The 25,836-nt window shown below is 36.3% G+C and overlaps 1 long non-coding RNA gene across 14 annotated transcripts in view; it reads left to right on the plus strand.

Annotated features, from left to right (window-relative positions):
- Positions 1 to 25,836, plus strand: part of LOC147832587 (uncharacterized) — a 348,986-nt gene that overhangs the window by 188,979 nt on the left and 134,171 nt on the right. The window lies entirely within an intron of this gene.

The following is a 25,836-nucleotide window of genomic DNA, read 5'->3' on the forward strand; positions in this document are numbered from 1 at the left end:
GAAAAGCAGATTGTGATTTAAAAAGCTATTGAAATTAAAAAATGTAAAAAAGAAAATAAATTGGCAACATTGTTTTTGTTTACATCTCTTAAAATCATCATCAAATCTATAAACTAACTAAATTATTTTTAGCGTAAACAACTTTCAAATGTTTTTGAAGCATTAAACACAAACTGCTTGTTAGTAGCTGGTTTATCTGTCCACTGAGTACAGCAGATCTACTGTCATGTTACACACAAAACAACACCATTACAACAGTCAAGAAAGTGTGTCATCATGACACTCCTTCTCATGTGTGAAATCATCACAGCGCAGAGTAGCCGTTTTGTCATGAATTACATCAGTAAGGCAACAGAAGAGGTCAAAGATCAGGGTGAGGCGTCAATACAGTATGTTATAAACAGACATCATAAAGTTTATATGCACTGTTTTAGTCACATATAATAATACTGATTTACTAATATGTAATACTCTCTCTCTCTTTCTCGCTCTTTTACACACACACTCAAACTCAAATGCAATGCGTCCTCTTAGAAAGGTTGGCGACGAGCTGTAAATGTAAAGGAAATGAAGAGTAATGGCCTTAATTTGGGTTTGCTTTTGAAGGTCTTCTACTGTCCTTCAGACGGCTGTGGCTCATTATCCTGAAGCTGCTCTGGGTCAGGCTCATCTGCCCAGTTTTAATGCATTTTAAGATTAACTGCTTATAGTCACTTCTGTTATCTAATTGGTATTACAAATATTGAAGTTTCTATAATAAGCTGTTTTATTTGATCAAGGTTGTCAATGGTGGCGTGGGTTGTTTTTTATATTACTTTGAACACCCTATACTGCCCAGCAACACAATTTTTGAGCAAGGTAAACATCGCTCCTTTACTTTAGATCACAGGTTCTCAAATTTTTGGAGGTCTCTGGAAGTTTTTCAAAGACCCCCAGGTAATAACTGTGATTAAGTCTGTTCATGATGTACTCTAAAGTGGCATAGTTCTCTTGGAATCATTCTGGTTTCTTTTTTCTAGATTTTTAATAAAAAAATATATAAATAAATAAAAAAAATTCTGGTTCTGTTTTAATGGTTAAATGATAAAAATCATCTTTTAAAAAGCTGTTTAGACACATTTCCTGACATTGAAATAGGATCCAAATACCTTTAATTTTGAGGCCCACCGCAACGTGACGTAAAAGTGTGTTTTCCCCGCTCACCAAATTGATTGACAGCTGTATATTAAAACTTATTTGTAACAAGATAAGAGGCGCGCAAAGCAACTGGGATTAAAAGATCTGTTCAGCTCTCTGTGATCTTCAATCATCTTTAAATGTAATCAAGAATAAATTTGATAAGTTTAAAACGTTTTTAAACAGTGCATGTTTGTTAGGAATAACAGCGATTTTAACATCTTTATCACAACAGCCGCGTGTCAGTGCAATTACAAAAGAAGACGCTTCAATCCCGGTTTGTGGACGGTAAATCAGGTTTATTATGTACATTAACTATAAGGATATCTACACAGCAGTGAATATTGACGTGTATCCTGTCACACCTGTTTGCTGTGCAAAAACAGTGCAAAGTTAAATGAGCGTGCTGTGTGTGTGTGTGTGTATGTGTGTGTGTGTGCATTACCTTTGTAACGACATTGTGTGTGACTCATCATTGCAACTCCACCACAAATACATCAAATAATCATTGGGAAAGTCCTTACTGTAGTATTTCTCGCAAACATTAAGATCTGCTTCCTTCATGTCTGTCACTGTGCTGTTATAATTCACTTACATTTTAATACGTTATGAGATTATAACGTGATATATAAAAAAAACAGCAGCAACTCAAGGTTTTGAATGAGAAGATGTAATGTGGCCATGGCGGGAATGAATTTTGGTGTTCTTTAACATGTCTGAAGTTAAAGCTGACGCCCCATGTGAATGGGGTGTAAGAATGACTGCAGCGGAAACTATGCTCAGTGTTTGATTCGTTTATTTAAAGTGTTGTAATTTGAACATATAATTTATTGTATTTAATTTATTTAGTTTTATTTTAATCCAGATGTATTGGTATAAGATGTTGTTATCATGTGAAGGCCTAAAACACTTAAAATGCTACTTGGAAGTGGCATGAAAATGCACCTTCTATAATTGTAATGTCTACATTTCTGTCATAGTAAAACCAAACTTGCATTTCGATGGGTTGTCAAGATGACTGTATATTTTCTCTGTGCAGGACAATAGGTTTCTCAGATTAAATTAAAAATACTTGACACAAATATGTTTTATTTAAATATTTACAATTCAATGTTTAATACATTTGATTTTGCTTTTTTTTTTTTTCATTAAAAGCAAAGCTATATTCTCCAGAGATTCTTTTTTTACTGAGTTTATTGTTGTTTGGAGGAGACACTCGACTGGAATTCTGATGTCTATGACCAAAGTCAGAAAACAAAAACCCTGGCTTTCCTCTCCAAGCCCTCTCCAGTACACAAAAGATGTTTTTGTTTTTCCAGCAAATTCCAAAGAATGTCAATCTCATAACCCAAAACAAACAGTTGTTGCGTGAAGCCAAATTGCACAAGAAACTAGAGCCTTTGCAAACCTGTATAATAAGTACCTTCCACATCCGGAGGAAAGCCAGTGAGAAGCTGCTGTTTTTCCAAGCAGATTTGCATAAAGAGATTAAAAACACCAGGAGACTGTAAGATATGGAAGATATGGCTCAGATAAGATCAGGATCAAGTCTGTTAGGTGAAATTAGATATCATTAATGAAGTTAGAAACAACAGAAAGTAGCCAACCAGAGGATTTCTTATGAAATTTGATGGCCATGGTAAATACTGTATAATGATTAAAAAAAATTCCCAGGAAGCCATAATCCTGTTTACTTTGACAGAAGCTGTCTATAGATGTGTGGTCAGGCTGCTTATTTTTATTGTGTGTGTGCAAAGTTATGGTCAAATCCCACACATAACTGCATCTGGAAAGCATTGCATGCTAATTATGGTGTACAAGCATCTGATAAACATCTTAATAAGAGCAAATTTAAAAGCATTTAGGATGTGGGTTTTTGGTTGCTAAGGTGTTGCTAAGTAGGTTAAGGCTAAGTTTACATGATGTAGTCAAAAAAGAAAATGTTTTTTAAAAAATCTTTACATTTAGCAACATTTCCAAAGTGTTACAGGTTTACACATTTGCACATTTGACTTTAGATATATGGATTTTAGTTCCAAAAGTGCATATTGTAAAATAACAGGCCAAAAAAAAAATCATCGAAAGGTCCAATTTTTGGCTGAAAACATTGTTGTGTAAATGGCCCCTAAATGTCCATGTTATTAGCACATCTCTATGCAGTCATTTGAGTGGTCAGTGTGTTACTAATACTATGTGGTTGTGATAGGGTTCTGAGGCAGTTTTAGCACATTTTATACAGTTACTTATCAGAATGTTACTATTACTAAGGTGTTCAATGATAAGCCATTGGAAGTCATTTTGAATTATTTTATTCATTTATTGATTCATACCTTCATTTATTTATTTGTTTGTTTGTTTGTTTGTTTATTTATTTATTAATATTTATTTATTAAATGTATTTATTTAAATTTATATATATTTTAATATATATATATATATATATATATATATATGTGTGTGTGTGTGTGTGTGTGTGTGTGTGTGTGTGTGTGTGTGTGTGTGTGTGTGTAAATTATTTATATGTATTTGTTTATTTGTTTGTTTGTTGGTTTATTTATTTATTTATTAATATTTATTTATTATTTATTTATATTTAATTATATTTATTTGTTTATTTTTATTTATTTATTTATTTATATGTATGTATGTATTTATTTATTTATTTATTTATTCTGTTTTAATGGCTGATTAAATGTAAAATATTTTCCAAAACCTTCATTACAGTTAATGGAAATATCAAACTCTATATAATTCAGCAAGAATTTATAATAATAGTTTCTTTAAAGATCATCATAAAATATGTATTTTTGGGCCCTTTGAATATAATAATTTTTTCTCTATTTTTTTTTACTACACAATGTGGACAAGTGTCAGGGCCGTATTGCCATGACGTTGGAATGAGGATGCAAAGGTGTTGTGAGCCAGTTTTAAGATGTTAGGCAATGTTGCCACGTTTATCAGGATGCTATGTTTCTTTGCTTTGTTTCAATGTAGATGATAAAATGTTCAGAGACAGTTTTCACTCAATGGTCTGAGTTTATAACACATTTATGCATTCATTTGGTTGGTTGTCATGGTATTTGGGGTTAGTTTGGGAATGTTTTTTATTAATTTACCTGGGTGGTTTCTATTTACATACAATTATTTGGATTTTATAGGTGGTTGCCAAAGTGTTTTTGCTGTGCAAATTGCTGTGCAATTGCTGGGATGCTGCTTACTGTTGCCTAATAGATCAAGATAGAAGAGATGATAGAGTAAGTGAGATGACAGAGTGAGATAGAAGTCTCAGTTCCAAGTCTCTATGATAATCCAGTCTCTATATGTGGCATATTTCTTCCTTCAAAGCAAGTTTACAGTACGTTTAGCCCATTTTATCATCTAGCATGTAAAAATTGTATCGCTCTGATCACAGAGAAAGCCTTTCCTCCACGAGCCACACAATTTGACAAATTATGTCCACAGCAGGACAAGTTCAAAGTAAAAGCAATGGTAATGCATTCCTCAGCACAAACCCACTAATAAGAGCGTTCAGCTCTGTAATACGACATCCCTGTGAAGTGCACACTTTCATGTGTTCGCATTAGTGTTAGCTCCTTCAGCGAAGTATTTATGTCCATGTAAACTATGGGGACATTTACTGGAACACGACCAGCACACAGTGACTGTCACATGTCTGTCCACTTGACATCTCAGCATGCGGTGAATGTTTCCTGTGTTTTCTGTGCCTGATGTAGCATTACGTGTGTCAAGGCCTGGAAGGCAATCACACCCAAAACCGTCTGATTCCTCCATCCTGTGCCTCCCTCCTTCCTCTTTTCCCCCCGCTGCCATTTTTGTCTGTTTTTCTCTTGTCTTTCCAAACGTAAACAGTTTGGAGGGTTATCGCGGTGAGGAGCAAATTCCTGACATTTTTCCCAGCCCTGTCAGGGAAGCAACACTGTCCCTGTGGTCATGCAACAAAACACAGCAGAGATGAGCAGGAGACAAGGGCAAAGCGACAGATATCTAAGCCGGCGTTCGCTTCGCCCACATGGCTCCCTCCCGGCCCTTAATTTCACCTCCCAAACATGCTTGAGGTTTGATATTTCTAGACGTTCTTACACATTGCGAACATTTCCCCCCTATATTCTCAAAACATGCCACGAATGTTTGACCTGGGTGTTTGGATGTGAAGTCTCATGAGTCAGGGAGGAGGTGTTGTGTGTGACCACTAGCACTCGTGGAATGGCTGCTGTATTGTTTGGGTTGTGTCTGTGTGCAGTTGTAGGGTTTGACTCTGGACTTTTTGTGGTCAGTGTTCCTCATGGTCATTCAGTCCAGCAAACGTCCACTGAAATGAACTATTTATTAAACAAATGACATGTTTAAAATGAGTAGTTTGTCTATATCTGACAATTCTATTATCGTTTACCAAATATATGATTTAAAATATGTGTACACTACCCAATGCAATCTCACAGGAATTCAGTTTACAAGCTTATTTGTATATTTTAGTAAGATTTGCTCATCCTCAGATGAGGGGTAGGTTTAGAAGGATGGGGTTTGGGGGCACAGCTCCTTTTAAAAAATTGTGTGTTTTCATATGAATAAAACCGTATGAATTTGTATGAATTAGCTGCTTTTCTGACAATACATTATATAGTTATGTTTCCTTGTGATATTTGGCTAAAGCTACTGTTTTTAAATAGGGCTTTCATGCTCACCAAAGCTATATTAAATTTGATCACAAATACATTAAAAACTGTACAACTGTAATATTTAAATATATTTAATAATTATACAACTTAAAACAACAATTTTCTTTTATAATATACTGTATATTAAAATGTCATTTATTCCTTTATATTCTTAACCGTCATATCCTACTGAATTACTTATATCCTGAGTTATTATCAAATGTCAGTGAGAGCGTTGGGAAAAGTTTTGCCACTTAATATTTGTGCGAAACTATATAAACTATGTGCTCAAGGCAATTAATGAACTTGATCCCCCATCATTTTGCTCAAAGAAAACTACACGTTTAAACATTCACAGTTACTATAAATTACTATAAATTAACAGTTGCTATAGTTCTTGATTCAGAGTGTTTATATATATATATATATATATATATATATATATATATATATATATATATATATATATATATATATATATATATATATATGTATATGTATATGTATACAACTCATTTCTAAGCATAATAGTTTTAATAACTCATTTCTAAAAACTGATTTATTTTATCTTTGCCATGATGACAGTAAATAACATTTAACTAGATGTTTTTCAAGACACTTCGAAACAGCTTAAAGTGACAATTAAAGGGTTAACTGGGTTAATTAGGTTAACTAGGCAGGTTAGGGTAATTAGGCAAGTTATTATATAATGATGGTTTGTTCTGTAGACAGTCTGTAAAAAGAAATTAGCTTAAAGGGGCTAATAATTTTTGCCTTAAAATGGTTCATAAAAAATTAATAACTGCTTTATTCTTGCTGAAATAAAACAAATAAGACTTTTTCCAGACGACAAAAATATTATCAGACATACTGTGAAAATTTCCTTGCTCTATTAAACATCGTTTGGGAGATATTTAAAAAAGAAAAAAATATATCAAAGGGGGGCTATTAATTCTGACTATATACAGTATATATGTGTGCTTTCAAGTTGCATCATAAGCATTATCTTACTCTCACTCTGTTGAACATTTTAAAAATTGCAGTTTAACAAAGTGACTTTTATTAACATTTTACAGTGACAGAAAAAGTACTAGCAGCATATTGCCCTTTTTAATACTGAATTTTTCATGACCAGACAATATATAACTTCGAAATGCTAAAACTGTAAATAAAATTCACTTAAACTTTTTACCGAAGAAATTGATTCAAAATAAACTCATAAATTGTTCTGCAGTATCTCTAGTTTGCTGCTGTGCCACTTACTTGTCACATTGTTATGTAAAATATTTGTTTTTATTTGAGAAAATATGCAAAGACTTCCGTGATTATTGTGTGCACTGGTTACAGTTTTACTTTTGTTTTTTAATGATGTGTCTCTCTGGAATATTTTATGTCATTCTGAGGTGTTTTATTTTCTGATTACAATCTGTCACAACTGATAAGACTCATTCAGGTCACTGACACCACTATATTTTTCAAATATTTAAGAATATACATTTTTAGTGTGCAATTATTTAATTATGGTATCACAGACTCCCCCTCTTTGCTTCATTCAAAAGCAGCTGTCAATTATCTTGCATTTCTCTTATAGATCCTATAGATTATTGATTGCACTTTAAAATCCCATCTGGACAGCCTGCTTTAACAGTTTGCCTGAAGGTCAGTAGTCAACGAGTAGCAGCTCTTTTGTTTTGACCACAGAAGTATTTAAACTATGGAAGCAATTGAATCAAATGCATTTTTTGCCTGCCTTTGAAAGTGGACAAAAGTGGACAAGCTCAAAATATTTAGTTAATCACTACAAGACGCATTTGAACGTACTAGTTCACATTAAACATGCATGTTAAACATATTAGTTCAACAAATCAATTCACATTTCCTGAAATTCAGTCTGACACAACTATTGTTCATGCAAACTATACGTTCATGCATATTGTTATGCTGCAAAGAAATGTTCAAAACTTCCTCAACATTGTCTCTGGCTATGTTTACATCGCAAGTCTTAATGTACAGATCTGATTTTTTTTGTCTATGTCCAATTTCTGCCCTGTCTGTTTACACTTTACCTCCCATCCGATGTCTGTGTTTACATTAATCTCCCACTAAACAAATTTCTGTCATTCATTATGAGCGCAATGCTTGATCGAATTATAGATGGACTCATGGGCCCATTTTTAGATGGGATCACTCAGTCTTTTTAAGAGTTAGCAAAAGTACTTTACTTACTCCTAAGGCCGTTTAAATGAAAGTTAAGATTTATCCGCACCATGTTGGTGTTTCGTTACGTCTAATTTCTTATACGAGGTGGGTCGTTAGACCAACGTTCAACCTCCAACCTGGAGGACTAACACTCATACACTACGGACAATTTAGCTTACCCAGTTCACCTATAGCGCATATCTTTGGACTTGTGGGGGAAACCGGAGTACCTGCAGGAAACCCATGCAAACATGAGGAGAACATGCAAGCTCCACACAGAAATGCCAACTTACCCAGCCGGGGCTGGAACCAGCAACCTTCTTGCTGGGAGGAGACATAGCTAACCGCTGCGCCAGGCCGCCACTAAGCCATTATGAATTAGACAAATTAGACACTTTAGTGTTTTGCACATCGTTGACATGACTACTGTGGACCAGACCTAGAAGACAATGAATTAAACAAGAAGGAATGGGTACAAAATTTCTGTCTGGACAAAACCAGCGTTAACGTATATAGATCTTACACATTCTCGTCATTCAATGATGATGTTTAACACAATTTTTAAAGTGTCTTAAGATGCAGGTCGGATGTCTGAATAAATGATATGTATTCCATTAAATTCTACATATGTGAGTGGTTCAGAATGTTTAATTAAAAATCTGATCTTGTGTGGAATTTTGTCATTGAACTTAGAACAATTTGAACCCAAGTTTATTCTGGAAACGTAGCCCCGTGGACGTTTCTGGAGACCTCGATTTACGTGGCCGGAGGTACGTAAAGGCCGCGTTTAGTTTTTTTCAAGTGAATGCTGCGGGGCGGTGTGGCGCCGCTCCGCCCCTCCTCTTCGCGCTCGCCGGCCGACGGCTCGCCTCCGAGTGGAGGGCTTTCCCAATGCAATCAGTTTGTCCGCTTAGCTCACAGCGTTGCGTCGGCAGAGCGGAGGCCCCGGAGGAGGAGGAGGAGGAGCCGGCAGCGGTAGACGACGACCGGGATCGAGTCCGGGGAACAGCAGGTTCCGGAAATCAGGTAAGACGAAAAACGGAATCCGAAAAATAAGGGCGAGAACGCGTCGGGATCCGAAAACGCGGTCTAAATGGAAGACGAGGGCTTTTGCTTTTTTTTGTTTTTTTTTCTGGATGGCTTTTGCGAACCATCGCTCGGGTTTAGGGAAGGAGGAGGAGGAAGAGGAGTCGGCCGATCCGGCGGCTTTTCGCGCGAGAACGGCGCAGGCCCGAGACGCGAAAAAGCGCCCGAGACGCGAAAACAAAAACCGCTCGAATACGTACCTCCCAGGACGTAAATCGCGGTCCGCAGAAACGTCCGCGGGGCTACGTTTCCACAATGAGCCCGGGTTGAACAATTTCCAGTCTGTGCCAGATCAGGTCAAATCAGCTTTTCTGAAGTTCTGTATATCCAGTGATTCTCCTATATTCCCTTTTTTACTATTCTTTTAGGTTACTGTAACAGCATGACACCCCTGCATTGTCTAAAAGGCTTGTCCTCACTGCAGTGCAGCTCTGCATTCTAGTCCTGAGAGATGATATCCTCTTATGATTTTATATATCTCTCTTTTTGTCCACAGAAAAGTCTGACAGTTCAATCAATTATTTTGTTTTAGAAAGAATATATCCACAAAGATCTCTTCTTATTTCTACAATACTTCTAACTACTTACTTCTAATCAAAATGCTGATTAGAAAATGTTTTATTGTCCACATCGTAAAAATGTGGGATAAAAAAAGAGAACCATATTTCTGCTATTATACTATAAATCACAGACCTCTGAGTGATAAAACTTTCTCTGTACACACAAATTTAATGTTAAATCCTTAAAACACACACTTTGGAGTTAAATGACTTTTCCTTACAATAACTGAAACTTTGATCCTATTAAAATAGGATCAAATTTAGCTCAGATCGTATATAACAAATCGGGTCTTGTGTGGATTTTATTTTGTGTTTACACGTGTACAACAAATTCTAATCTGTGTCGGATGCAGGGGTGCTGCTTGGGGTAGGAAGTTAGGACAATTTTAAGGGCACACACAGTTTTGGGGCCCCCAGAGCTATTATTGGAGATATTACAACCCCCACCCTCCTCCCCCCTCTCTTCACTTTTGTCCATGACAACCCCGGCCCCCAAAATTTCTATTTTGTCCCTGTTCAGATGTGACCAAAAATGTTGGTGTGTGTGTACGTGTGAATCAGAGTAAATCCAGCCTAAGGGCGCACTCACATATGCCGAACTGTGCCCAGGTGTGTTTCCTGCTTCGTTTGAGAAGTGTGAGGGCTCTGAATCGGGCTCAGGCGAAGTTCAGTTGGCCTACCCTAGCCCAGTTGAAAGAGGTGTGTCTGAGCGTGCTTTGGCAAAGTATGCTTGCACGAGTGTAAAATTTTGCCTGAGCCCGCAACGTCACATTTAGAAGACTGTTTTATATTGATTTATTACTCATTCTTACTGTTCAATAAACACAAACAGTCGTAGTTTATCGTAGTTAAGCAAACCCATCGCTGCATGATAGCTGCATCTTCAGGAAGCCTAATACTTGCAGCACGAGGACTTTCATGATTATTTATGAGCATCAAAAGTGGTGGATCTGTTCAGCAAAGTATTTGACTTCATGTCACGGCATTCCAATAGATTAAAAACAGTACAAACGCTATAACTAAAGCAATATCCACTGTGCTGAGCGAGAGCTTCTCTTCCTATTAAACTGAACAGTCGCATCATCGATGATGTAAGTGTGCTCAGGTCCGGTTGATAAAAAATGCAATGTGAGTTCAGGCCGAGGGGGAGAGGGGGTTGGGGACATTCACGCTTTAGCACATTTCAAGGCAACTTTGTCTAATGTGAGTAGGTACGCCCTTTAGCTTTTACATTATAGAAGACCATTCAAAACACATAATGAACAAGTAACATACAAACAACACAACAATATGGTAAAGCATAATAACAAAACACAAAAAAAAATCTATTAATTAACATCTTTCGCATTTTGTGATTCATTATTTTCTTTTTTCTTTTTAAAATTTATTTATGCTTATAAATTTCATTGCGGGACTATTATTTTTGTCACACAACATATTTGCTTTTGCATCCGGTCCCTTTTTGCAACCGGTGACCCGTATGACGTCATGTTTGACGTAGGTTGGTAATTCGTCTATTGGTTGGGTTTTAGGGAAGGAGGGGGGTGGGTCAGTTGATCGGTTGGTCAGTCAGTCGACAGCGGCCTCTGGTGTATTTACACAATAATAGCAGGCGCGATTGGCACTCGCGAGAGAAATTTGAGATCACGAAATTGTACACAGCTGCCGCTGGTGGATTCGCGAAAACAACTGCAAAAAAGCGTACCTCCTGGGACATATTTGGCACTCTCCAGAAATGTATATAGTGGTTGTTTTCAGAATAAGCCTGGGTTGAGTTTAACATTTTGACTTTAAAATTTCAGTATTTTGAAACTATATATTGTATAAGAAATAATATAAAGAGAGTTTACTCTGTAAAATAATAGGAATTTGGTATAACTGCTAATTTATTAATTTACTGTAAATTACAAAAAAGCCCAAGGCACTATATCACTTCAAACTATTAAAAGTATCAATAAAACTCACCTTAACTTTTCAATGTCAAATGTTGGAGAAAAGATTAAGGCCCCATAATCCAATAGGAAACGTTTTTTAAGAAAAATACAGAACTGTTAATTTACGAATATTTTTTTTTCCTTTTTACAGTAAACAATAGTATATCCAGTGATTCTCCTACAGTATATTCTCTATTTCACCAGTCTAACAGGTTACTGCAGCAGCTCCACACCATTGCATTGTCTAAAAGACTTGTCCTCACCGCAGTGCAGCTCTGCATTATAGCCTTGAGGGATGATATATATCCGGAGAAAGCGGTGACAGAGTTTGATTTGAAACCAGGCTCAACAAGTTGCAGTGAACTCTGAAACATTGATGAAGCACCTAAAAATGGCTGAATAATTCAAAAGCGATTAGACCACGATGGAGCGCTTGTAGGTGCAAATCAAAGCATCCAAATTACTGTAGGTATTAGGGCTGTTAAAGCCAGGTGTGAATGAGTGAAGTTTTATATCCAGCGTTAATTACTCAAGCTCGATGAACAGGGACAGCATTAACATTACTCTACTGCTAGACTCCAACTATTATGAAGGTGTTATCTGATCTGCCAGACGTGCAATATAGCAGTGTGACTGTGTGAGATTCATTCAGTAGATCTCATGTAGTAACCTGAATATCACACCCGCGTCTCCTTCTACAACAACTGCAGCGTATAAACAACTGTGCTTTTTCGCGGCAGTCATTTGGCAGAGCTGACAGACATATTTGAGCGGGAGACAGAAGCCGTGTTTTGGCATGTGTTTTGGCTCAGTTGTCACAGTCACTGCAGGCTTGGCTGTTTTCTGAAAAATGGACGGTCAGTTAAAGAAAGATTGTTTTTGCTGCGCTGCTCTGGACCTGCTTAATGGAGATTCACTGGTAAAATCTTTGTAATGTCTCAGTTGTTTCTCTAAGAGATCAAAAAACCTGAGAGAAAAAAAAGCTGCTAAAGGAAAGCTTAATGTGTTTGCTGAGTAAAATCTGACTTTGTCCAATGCGTAATATTAATCCACTGCAAACTAACTAACTAACTAACTAAATAAAATCCTGAGACAGATCAAATGGCGATGCTCTGTTCTTCTCTCTTCTCTTCAAAATAGATAAAGAAATAAATATTGTGTTCATCCAGCCCATTGCATAGAGAGGAAGGAGAGTTCACCTCCTTATCAAAGAGCTGCGTGGGATTATTCCGAAATGCAAAGTTTATTTCAGGAAATCGGGGGCATTTTGATACTTTGCTTTTGATATTGCAGCCACATAACACACATTTCCGTAAATGAATCCTGAACAGAGATTGGCAGTATGTCAAAGATATGATCACACACTCTCACATGGCAAACAACAGCATGGGAAAGGTGAGCAGTAGACTCTGAAATCAGGGTTATTAAGTTGTCTTGAGCAGTGTTTCTTAACCATCCACCACATTCTACCTTTATATTATGCACTTTGGACCCTGTGCACCGTGATGGTATTATGGATTTTGGCTTTTGTTGGTTTGGTGGTTCTGAACTGTTAAAATCGTCTTACGGATTGTTTTACGGATACAAAAAATAAAAATCAATTCCGATCCAATTTTATTTTTTAGATGAATGAAAGTTTCAGATTCAGTGTGCAAATGCAATTGACACAACATAAGGTCAAATTAATTAAATTTTTCCATTTTTTCTTTTAAGCTGAAACTAGCAAACAATTATTGAGTCGCGCCTTGCGCCGCATTGCGCCGGGTGTATGATAGGGCCCACAGTGTCAGAGAGTTCTTCTCGGTAAAACTTTATTTTGATGGAGTATAAGTTTGTCTGCATACTGCTTCTTCAACAGACATTTAACTAACTATAAGAATCTTTACAAGTACATGTCAACTTACACTCTAACCCAAACCGAACAGTCTACTTATAATTTGAATGGAATTAGTTGGCATGTAGAAGCAACGTAACCTAAATTCAACAATCGGACCATCAAAATGAAGTTTAACCTGAATTTTCAATTCAGATTTCTTAAAAAAAAGGTTACTTTATAAAAAAACATGACATATATAACTCTTTATTTGCTAACAGTGTAAGTTTTACTGAAATTAAGATTATTTAATTAAAATAAACGTAAATAAGATAAAATATTTATTAAATTTAAAATCAGATTTAATTGTACACTTGTTTTTAACAATTCTATTGTATTTAATAGTATATAATATATAATAATATATTAGATAAGTTTTTTATTTAGACCTTGTTGACAATGTTGATTCAAAAATTAGACTATAATCCGTATTAACTTCATTGAGCTATAAAAATATACAACTTTGAGCAATAAAACTTCCTCTGAGTCTATATACACCAATTTGCTTTCAGTCTCTTAAAAACACACTTTGCAGTTAAATTACACTTCCTCGTAATCACTGAACCTTTGCCCGTCTGACTTAGTCAGCTTAGCTCCTGATTAAAACCACAAACCCAAACAACTTTCTCATCGCTGTCTCCTTAAGCTTAAGGGAACAGTCCAACCAAACATAAAAATTCAGTCATTGTTTACTCACGCTCCCTCCAGTTTCTTTGTCCTGATAAACTCAAAATAATATATATATATATATATATATATATATATATATATATATATATATATATATATATATATATATATTAGAAGAGTTGGTATCCGAAGAGTTAATTATCATTGACTTCCATAGTAGAGAAGAAAATATTTTTTCCTACTATGGTAGTCAATGGGGACCTTAAAAACATCTTCTTTTGTGTTCAGTATGAAAAAAGTAACTCAAGTTTCTTCAAGTTTGATACAACTTGATGAAGAGTAATAAGTCAGAAAACTAAACTTTGGGGTGAATTATAATTTTTTTACCTTCTAGAGCAGAATTTGCAGGATTTTTGTTCTGCAGTTTTTCAAGTGTCCACCATTTGACTTGTTTTTGGGGAGTGAGTGAGTGAGTGTGTGTGTGTGTGTGTGTGAGTGTAAGTGTGTGTGAAGTGTTCTCCTCCCTCCCTGCAGGCCTGAAGCTCAGCACCTGTTTGACATCAGCAGCTGTCATTGTTCTTCTCCCAGATGTAAGCGATACGCAAGATCACCTTCTCCATCTCTCCATCTCCAGCCTCGGGTCTTGATCGCTTTATCTGGGAGAGAGGAGGAGAGCAAAAGAGAGGCGGCCAAATGAGGAAAGGAAATTGAAAAAGGAAGAGCGAGTAGCAGACAAAATGAAAGAAAAGCAAACAAAGTGATGGCGCATACAATACTGGGAGCTTCCAAATGTTTTGAAAAGAAGACTGTTCTGCTTAACAAAGCTGCATTTATTGATCAAAATACTCTAAAACAAGGGCTGGAGGATTACTCTTAATAATATCGCAAAGATGATTGGGCTAAGCTGTAATAGGGTATATGCAGAGCTAGTGTTTCTTCCCAAACTGATAAACTTCCGGTGAACGGTTAATGTGACTTTTTTCCATTTTATACGCTTCTTTTTACAGCAATGATGTTGTAATGTAATTAAAATATAATCAGTTAAGTAGACTTTGGCATTAGTTTAATTGCTCAAGCGTAAAACGAGATGAAAAGTTGTTGACATGCACACACCCATCAGGATTAGCAGGCTAGCGCAAAAGCTCCATTGAATATACTGGAGTAAAATAAATGTTCATATTTTAAAAACAGCTGGGAAAATGTTTTTATTTTACACCCAGGTTATTGACGAATCAAAAGTCCTTCCGCATTCTTACCCATATTCCTTATTGTCATGAACATCTTGTCAGGGAAGCTGTGTGATTTGAAGTAAATGTCTTCTGAAAGCTAGAGGGCACACTTGAGCCAAAACGCCAAATAACTAAGAAGAAACTCAGCAAATCCCCATAGCGTTTCATGATCATTTATTTCTGCATTATTTCTTTTGTCTTCAGTGTCACATGATCCTTCAGAAATTATTATTGCTGTTTTTGTTGTTGTTGTTATTATTAATAATATTAATAATATTATTATTATTAATACTAATATTTCAGTGTTGAAAACTCTTGGGCTGCTTCATGTTTTGTACTGAAAACTCTTAATATAGAACCATTCAAAAGTTTCATTAATAATGTTTACTTTTATTGGCCAAGAAAGCCTGAAATTTCTCAAAAATGAAAGATATTCATAATGAAAAAAAATGAAAAACTATTTAATTTCAAGTAATGCTGTTATTCTGAACTTTCTTTTCAAAAAAAAAAAAAAAGAATTTGAAAAAGACAATTGTATCCCAGTTTTAACAAAACTATGAAGCAGGATTTTGTTTTGCAACATTGGTAATTCAACACAGTTCAACATAATTCAACTATATACATTTTTGGAGGTCAATCAGTGCATTTTAAAATACTATCGGTTGGGTTTTGGGAAGGTTGGTCAGTTGGTCAGTCAGTGAGTCAGACAGTCGACAGCCTCTGGTAGATTTACATGAGAACAGCAGGCACGTATGGCACTCGCTGGACAAATTTGACATCTAAAAAATTGTACACAGCTGCCTCTGTTGGACTCGCGAAAACAAAAACTGCAAAAAAAACGTGTCTCCTGGTACATATTTTCCTCTCTCCAGAAGAGATGTATATAGGGGTACGTAATCAAAATGAGCCTTGGGTTGTGATAATTATTTAAACAATTATTAACGATTGACTACCAATAACTATTGCTCATACTAAAACAACAAAATCAGTATATTGTAATGATTTCTGAAGGATTATGTGACACTGGAGCCTAAAATAGAAAGCTTTGGTACACACAGAAAAAGAAGAAAAAACATTATAAATCATATAAAAACCAAAAGCATTTTTTTATTATAAATAATAATTCAGAGGAGTAAATTTTGGGGGGTTTTTGATCAAATAAATGCAGCCTTGCAGCGAAGATGTGAATGTGTGACTGTGTGTTTAGTGGCCTCCTTGTGCTGAGTGAAAGCTGGGTCACAGCTCATGCTCCAGATGGCGAAGAGACACGTGTGTGTGTGTGTGTGTGTGTGTGTGTGTGTGTGTGTGTGTGTGTGTGTGTGTGTGTGTGTGTTCGCTCCTCAACAAAAGCCAAGTGCTTCAGGCCTTGAGCCTCAGTTTACATTCACAAGAGCTCATCCTCAAAAATGCCCTCTCTTTCATTTCTGTGTTGCTCTATAATCAGCGACTTTAATAGTTATGAGATCCAAATGGAGTGTGTAGCTGAACTGTAATGACTCTCATTATTAGCCAGGACTGAGGGAGAGAGAAAGCGTTGTGTAATGACTGCTATAAAATCAGCTGTAATAGCAGTGTATAAAGCCGTGTCATCGTCTTCTCGCCTCCCCAACTACGCTTGAGCAACTTTTATATTTCCTTGTATCCACTCTGACAGGCAGTCAATGGAGGGTTGTGAACTCAGAGAATTTTGCTGAACTTTTTTTATACCATAAATGAGATCCATTTTTAAAATTATTATTAAATCAAGCCAGATTTTTTACTTTGTTTTATTTTTGAGTAAAGACGTTACAATGTTAAAGTAAAATCTAATTGTTCCTGTTATAATTGTTTTAACTACACAGTAAAAATTATATGATCAATTAGTCATGACTGAATATGTTTTAGTTCATTGTAACTTATTAAACTACATTAATCATGTATATATATATTTTCTTCTTTGGCCTTAGTCCCGTATGGTTGCGGGTCGGCTCTTTGGAACAAGTCCTCCATTTAGACTTGGCCAAATGATAATGACTTTTTTACACATTCCGGCCGGTCTGTCGTCTAGTCCTGTCACCCTCATACACTCATTACACTCATACACTACAGACAATTTAGCCTACCCAATTCACCTGCAGCATGTCTTTGGACTGTGGGGGAAACCGGAGCACCCGGAGGAAACGCGAACGCAGCGAGAACATGCAAACTCCTCACAGAAATGCCAACTGAGCCGAGGTTCGAACCAGCGACCTTCTTGCTGTGAGGTGACAGCACTACCTACTGCGCCACTGCTTTGCCTGTGTGTGTATATATATATATATATATATATATATATATATATATATATATATATATATATATATATATATATATATATATATATATATATATATATATATATATATATATATATATATATATATATATATATATATATATATATATATATATATATATATATATATATATATTATTTTTTTTTTTTTTTTTAAATCGCTACAATCGCTTGTTATCAAATTTCTGGGAATTACCACCACAAAATCTGTAAAAAATCATGAAAAGCTAGGTGGTCTGTATTAAGTCAGTTTAAGATAATATAAGTTCAATGGACTCATTAGGTTAATTTGATTCAGCTTAAAAACTTAAGGCAGACAAGAATTTTTTTACAGCGTATAAACATGTTTTAATTATTTAACATTTCTTATTTTTTTATTGTAAAAGTCAATTGTTCACTGTTTGCTTTAAACTATTTTAATATTACGTTTAATTTTAATATTACTTTTTATTTTCACATTTGTACTCTTTTTTTTATTTATAGTAATTAGATACAAAAGGTTCCCCAATATTCTTTAGATTTACAATAAAATAAGATTGTGATAAAATAAGAATATGATTCTACTTTTTCTCCATAAGACAGTAAAGAATTCATTATTTTGATTTATGTATTTATTTATTTTTAAAAATTGTGAGGACATTTCATTTCAATGGTTTTTATACTGTACAGAATGTATTTCCATAACCGCTAACAGAAAACCATGTGCATTTTTACTTTCTTAAAAAGATTTATAAGCCTTTTGAAAAAAGGTGATAGAGGGTAATGTCCTCATATGTCACCTTCTCCTTGTAATATCCATGTCATACCCATGTCATTATACAAATTTGTGTCCTTATGTCACAAAAACATGCACTCTCTATCTCTCTCTCTCTCTCTCTCACACACACAAACACACACACACACACGCACACACACAAAAACAGTGTAAAAATGCAGGGTTCCAGACTGTTTCTTTATGTTGTCCCAAAACACAAATCAATTAAGTTATCTAAATTGATTTGACAATGTAAGTTGACTCAGCATAAAACAGTTATTATTCCCCCAAAAATTCTCAGGAATTGTGTTGATTCAGCTCATCATAAATTAGTTTGAACAAGCAGCAATAAAAATTTGTGCACACTCACAAACATACATACATACATACACTCACCGGCCACTTTATTAGGTACAACCTTACTAGTACCGGATTGGATTAGTACCCTTTTGCCTCCTGAACAGTTTTAATATTTTATGGCATAGATTCAACAAAGTTCTGGAAATATTTCTCAGAGATTTTGGTCCATATTGACATGATAGCGTCACGCATTTGCTGCAGATTTGTCGGCTGCACATCCATGATGCGAACCTCCCATTCCACCAGATCCCAAAGTGCTCTATTGGATTGAACTCTGTTGACTGTGGAGACTATTTGAGTCAGTGAACTCTGTTGTAGGTAGGCCGTGGCGTTGACGCGATGCTCGGTTGGTACCAAAGTGTGCCAAGAACATATCCACCACACCATTACACCACCACCAGCCTGAACCATTGATACAAGGAGGACATGCTTTCATGTTGTTGATGCCAAATTCCAACCCTGCCGTCTGAATGTCGCAGCAGAAATCAGACCAGGCAACGTTTTCCCAATCTTCTATTTCCTACTTCTATACATCTTAAATCAGACATTTCGTCTTTAAAAACAATTTTATACATTCAAATTTCAAATGCTGTGTAGCTGAACTGAAATGACTCTCATTATTAGCCAGGACTGAGAGAGAGTAAGCATCATGCAACGACTGCAGTAAAATCAGCTGTAATAACAGCATATAAAGCAGAATGTGTTCCAGGGCTCTGACAGGCAGTCAGTGGAGGGTTGTAGTATCTGCGACCCCGCTAACATTAGCCATTCCAGACAGCGTCTGCGAGAGCTCACTGGATGCGGTTTAGGGTGTTTTTGTCCCTTGTTCTCCAGTACATTGATTCTTAATGAAATCCTGTCAGGCTGATATGATTATGGTACCTGAGGCTGGCGGCTGGGCAGAGATGGCTAATTGAGTCTGTGAAGGCTGCTCTGTTGCAGAGCTAGCATGATGCGCTAATCAAAAGGTTAAAATTCCTTCCCAGTCAGCTTATCTTCAGGGAAATCATCTCGTTTCTTGAGCAAGTTAACTTTGGATTTGAGTTTTACATGCTGTTTGGCCAATTATGCATATTTATAAAAAATAAGTCAATAAGTGAAACCAATGTTAAATGGGCTGACTGGTTTTCAGCTTATCTAAATTTGATGACAGGTCAAACTGGTGTTTAGATTTTAGTAAAATAAATTATAAAGATGTTTCGAAAACCAGCTGATGGATTAAACTGACCAATGCAGAAGATATGATATTGTAATGACCTGTCCCGCAGCACTATAGCCAGATGCATCATGGAAACAGGTTATTTTATGTGCTATATTAGTTAAATACATGGGTTGTTATAAACTAATGCATGTTTTTGTATAAGTTGACTTCTGTGTTTTAAGCCCAATATTTCCTTGGTTTATAAAACATTGATCATTACCTTTGATCATTAGGGTGGTGTGTAAAGGAAGCACCCCGGTGGTCCTGTTAAAGGCTGTTCAAGTTTGGAGCTCAGAATAAAAAGGGTAACTGACAGTGCGGCCTCCTACCTGCTTATTCTGCCAGTTTGCTGCTAAAAGGGACACTCAGGGTCGTGCAGTGTATGGGACATGAATGCTCTTCTCGCTTACACTGGGAAACAAAGTTATGCACCATAAATGCTAGCACCCTGCTAGCTGTTTTAGAATAGTGAAACAGTTTAGCTAGGTTATTTTAGCTCCATTTGCCCACGTACAGCAGTTATTACAATATAATATGATACAATATACAATACAAATTAAATTTGTGATATGATCAAATTAACATTTGTAACAATAAGGCTTTTCACACCGATCTTACCACTGTGTTAGCATGTTTGTCCCAGGCTAGCCCTGACTATACCTACACACAGTTCTGTTCAAACAGCTAACCAAAGATGATTTTCATCATTGGTGCTCTTTAAAATACAGTAACATACTGCATAACTGTCTTAGGGCCTACTCACACTATGTTTTCTGAACGATACCCAGGCCGTTTCCCGGATCGTTTGAGAAGTGTGAGTGAGTTGAATCAGGCTCTGGCACGGTTCACTTGGCCAGCCCTGGCCCGGTTGTAAGAGGTTTGCCTGAGCGCAGTTCACTTAGGCTTTGGTGCGGTATGCTTGTGTGTGAGTGCAAAATGTGCCTAAGCCCGAAACTGAAAGCAAGATGTGACTTTTAAGGGACTGTTTCATATGAATTAATTCATCATTCTTAATTTATCAGACGCAAACCCCTCACTGCATGACAGCTGCGCACCTTTAGCAAACCTCCTAATCCCTGCAGCAGGAGGACTTTATGGTTCTTTAGGAGTGTTAAAAGTTGCTAATCTGTTCGGTGAAATATTTGACTGCGTGTCACTGCATATCAAACGACTTAAACGATATAACTAAAGCAATCTCCATTATGCTGAGCGAGAGCACTTACTGAACAGCGCAGCATCAATGACGTAATCATGCCCAGGCTCGAATGTAATGTGAGTGTGTAATGTGAGTGTGAGTAATTCCCATGTCAAAGCAACTGTACATAGTGTGAGTACGGCCTAACAGTGAAATACCAAATCTATAACACAAGTAAATATGTCATTTACAAAAATCGTTAACAATGTTTATAGCCCTAAGATACCAACAAGAAACTCTAGACAGAGCCAGAAACTGTGAAATGTAAAAAGTTTACTGTAAAATGTCTGAAAAGTAATGTACAGTAATAACAAAATAAGTTCCTAAAAAAGTTTTCCCGAAATTCAGGGCTGGCTGGTTTGATGTCAGAAGGCTGCATTGAGAGCTGCAGTTTAGAGAGTGGCAGATGTTTGAGTGTAACAAGTATCCAACCCTAAACAGTGGAGACAGGTGATGCTCGCTGGGGTGAGATCATATTTAGGGTGTGTGTGTGTGTGTGTGTGTGTGTGTGTGTGTGTGTGTGTGTGTGTGTGTGTGTGTGTGTGTGTGTGTGTGTGTGTGTGTGTGTGTGTGTGTGTGTGTGTGTGTGTGTGGGGTAGAGGGTGGCAGGCAGATGGTATCTGAAGATGTGAATTAAAATACTCAAGCGTGTTGATGATCCAGCAGATGGGGCTTTGGTTTACAAAAAAATGAAAGGAGTAAAAGGAGACAAACAAACAGTGACAACAGACAAACAACAGGGAGTGAGAGCGGTCACGGTGGGCACGTGTGTTTATGCGTCTGCTACTCCAGATGCATATTAATCATTCTTTGAGGAAAAAGTCTAGAGTCACTTCAGAGCTCTGAGCAATTGGAAGTGATTGTCTGATGCAGTGTGGTATGGCTGAGCTGCAGCGGATCAGATGAGGGAATGCAGTATGCCTGTTGCTTGCCATGGGGTTGTGTGTTGTTATTGGGGTGTTGCAATGTGGCTACCAGTGTGATTTTTATGTAGACAATAGTTGTAAGGTTGGTCTAACGTGTATTGCATTACTGTTGCCTGAGTTTTAGGGTGGTTGTCAGAGAGTTGCTATGTTCCTTGTATGTGGTTGTTTGTCACCAGGGAGTTTCTATGCAGATGCAAGTTTTATGCCAGATCTAGCCTATTTCTATGTGGTTTTAGGGTGTTTGTAGACTGTTGCTATGTTCTTATTAGGTTGTTGTGGCTTGTTGACTGGGTGTTTCCATGCACATAGTAGCTGGTTGATAGATTTAGCATGCCACTTTATGATTACTATGGTGTCTAGGGTGGTTTTCAGAGAGTTCACTAGTTACAACAGAAAAACACAGCAACTCAGCAATATATATATATATATATATATATATATATATATATATATATATATATATATATATATATATATATATATATATATATATATATTGCTGAGTTGCTGTGTTTCTGAGTTGCTGAGTTCACTAGTTACAACAGAAAAACACAGCAACTCAGCATATATATATATATATATATATATATATATATATATATATATATATATATATATATATATATATATATATATATACACACACACACACACACACATACACATGGTTTCCGCTACATTCATTCTTCCATTCCAAGGCGGGGCGCCACGCCAAAATTGATCCCGCCACGGCTACATTACAGCTTCTTATTCAAAACATTGTCGTGTTTTTTTTTTCATAGCGGCTGATAATCACACCAAAATGTATTAAAAGGTAAGTGAATTATAACAGAGCAAACTTTTCTGTAACCGTTGTAGTGCTGTGCGCTGTTTGTTTAACTCTTAAGGTTACGTGCCGACTGACTGACTGACTGACTGACTGAGAGGTGCAAGATGCGTGATGCCAGCAAACACGACGTGAGGCCGTTTTACTTTACTTCAGGACGCATTAATGTTGCTCTGTAGGTCTATTTGGAATATTCACAAATATTCCTAGCAAATCTAATAAATGTTAGGGATATACTCGTTACATAAACGCACTAAATCGCATTTTAGCAGTGTTTATTTGAGAGCACGCAAGAAGTTTTGTGCACAAGCAGAGGAAATTGGCATGCAAGCAAAGGGATTCGCATGCTGTAGACTATTATATAAATGCGATCTCGACTTCTAATACTGTGCTCACGACATTTGTCATTGACATAACGTACAGGTAGTTGGTAGATCTGTGTAAAAAAGGCTTGCCGCCACAGCTGAAAAAAATCCTACACTGTAAAAAAAAAAAATCGTAAAAAAAAAAGGTCAAATGACTGGCAAATGACGGCTGCCAAACAAAAACCGTAAAATTATGGTAAAATATCTTTGTTAAAATAAAGTGCAAAAATTAATAAATCTACAGATATTTTCATTAAAATGTTTACAGTAAAACACTGTTATTTTACAGACTTTTCCAAGATTATGATGATCAAACACATCAATAAAGTGACTGCACTAAAAGTTCAAGAGAAAACAATGTTATTTAAAAGAATTTTCCCTAAATCATTGCGATTAAACACCTTTAATATAATGCCAAGACATGCTCATGGTCGTAATTTAAGTTTTATTTTGGATCAAAAATGTCTGGAAAAAATAACAAACGAGATACAACTGATTAAAATTCTCATTTTATTAAATAGTGTTTATGTAAAACAGAGGTTTAAGCTACATGTAATGATTTAGTTACAAATCTTAAATAAAATGCAACTGTAACGTGAAAGGGACACTTCCTTCTATCTTTCCCTCTATCCTGACTAGTCTTCCAGTTCCTGTTGCTGACAAACATCCCCACAGCATGATGCTGTCACCACCATGCTTCACTGTAGGGATGGTATTAGCCTGGTTATGAGTGGTGCCTGGTTTTCTCCAAACATAACGCCGGGCATTCACTCAAAAGACCAGATAATTTAGTTTCTTATGATCTGAGAGTCCTTCAGATGCCTTTGGCAAATTCCAGGCAGTCCGTTTTGTGCCCTTTACTAAGCAGTGGTTTTCGACTGGCCACTCTAACATACAGGCCTGATTGGTGGATTGCTGCACAGATGGTTGGCTTGTTCTTAGATTCTTTTTCAGAGCACTAGAATTCTTTCTATAACCTTCCCCAGCCATGTGCCTCGAGACAATTCTGTCTTGGAGGTCTACAGACAATTCTCTTGTCTTCATGCTTGGTTTGTACTTTGACATGCACTGTCAACCCTGGGACCTTATATAGACAGGTGTATGCTTTTTTTAAATCATGTCCAATTAACAGAATTTACCACAGGTGATCTCCAATTAAGTTGCTGAAACATCTCAAGAATGATCAGTGGTAACAAAATGTACCTGAGGTCAATTTAGAGCTTCACGGCAAAGGCTGTGAATACTTCTGTACATGTGATTTTTCAGGTGTTTTATTTTTTATAAATTCAAAAACTCTTTTTTCACATTGTCGTTTTGGGGTATTGTGTGTTGAATTTTGAGGAAATAATTAATTTTATCCATTTTGAAATAAAGCTGGAACATAAAAAATGTAGAAAAATGTGAAGCGATATGAATACTTTCCAGATGCACTGTATGTTGTTTGGATGATGTGATGTGCTTCCGGGGTGCTTCTATGAAGATAGTAGATGACGTGTGATGAATCTTACACATTGCTTTATGGTTGCTAGTATGTTTTGGATGGTTTTTAATGTGTTGTTATGTAAACAACAAGATTTCATGAGTTTTAGATTGTTAAGTGGTTACTTTGCACACATTGTAAAAAAATCTGTTATTTTATGGGGGGTTTTCCGGCAGCTGGGATGGCAGAAAAAAACGTAAAATAACGGACGTTAAATTACAGACATTTATGGTAAAATAACGGATGTTAAATTACAGATATTTAGCAAAAGATTCAAAGTAAATCGGCACACTGCCACTTTAGCTCTCAAAAAAATTTTAATGTCAAAATTACAAAATCACAACGTTTCGTCCGGTTTTACCTGATGAAGACCATGTCGGTCGAAACGTTGTGATTTTGTAATTTTGACATTAAAATTTTTTTGAGAGCTAAAGTGGCAGTGTGCCGATTTACTTTGAATCTTTTGCTACTTATGTTTGTTTTTTGATCGTGCACCTGCCTTCAAGATTTTTCTAGATGTGCGCACATTTCTGTTTTTTGCAAAAATTACAGATATTTTTCATAAAATAACGGATGTTAAATCACAGACATTTATCCTTAAATAACAGATGTTAAATTACAGACATTTATGCTTAAATAACAGACATTAAATCACAGACTTTTATCGTAAAATAATGGACGTTAAATTACAGAAATTTCCTTAAATTTAAATTTCCGGTAAATTTCTGTAATTTAGGGCAATGCGGTGGCGCAGTAGGTAGTGCTGTCGCCTCACAGCAAGAAGGTCTCTGGTTCGAGGCCTCGGCTGGGTCTGTTGCCGTTTCTGTGTGGAGTTTGCACGTTCTCCCCATGTTTGCGTGGGTTTCCTCCGGGTGCTCCGGTTTCCCTCACAGTCCAAAGACACGCAGCATAGGTGAATTGGGTAAGCTTGTCCATAGCGTATGAGTGTAATTGAGTGTATATGTTTCCCAGAGATGGGTTGCAGCTGGAAGGGCAACCACTACGTAAAACATGTGCTGAATAAGTTGGCAGTTCATTCCGCTCTGGCAACC

This window comes from Danio rerio, chromosome 19 (genome assembly GCF_052040795.2).
Source record: "Danio rerio strain M-AB ecotype USA chromosome 19, GRCz13ab, whole genome shotgun sequence".
Lineage (NCBI taxonomy): Eukaryota > Metazoa > Chordata > Actinopteri > Cypriniformes > Danionidae > Danio > Danio rerio.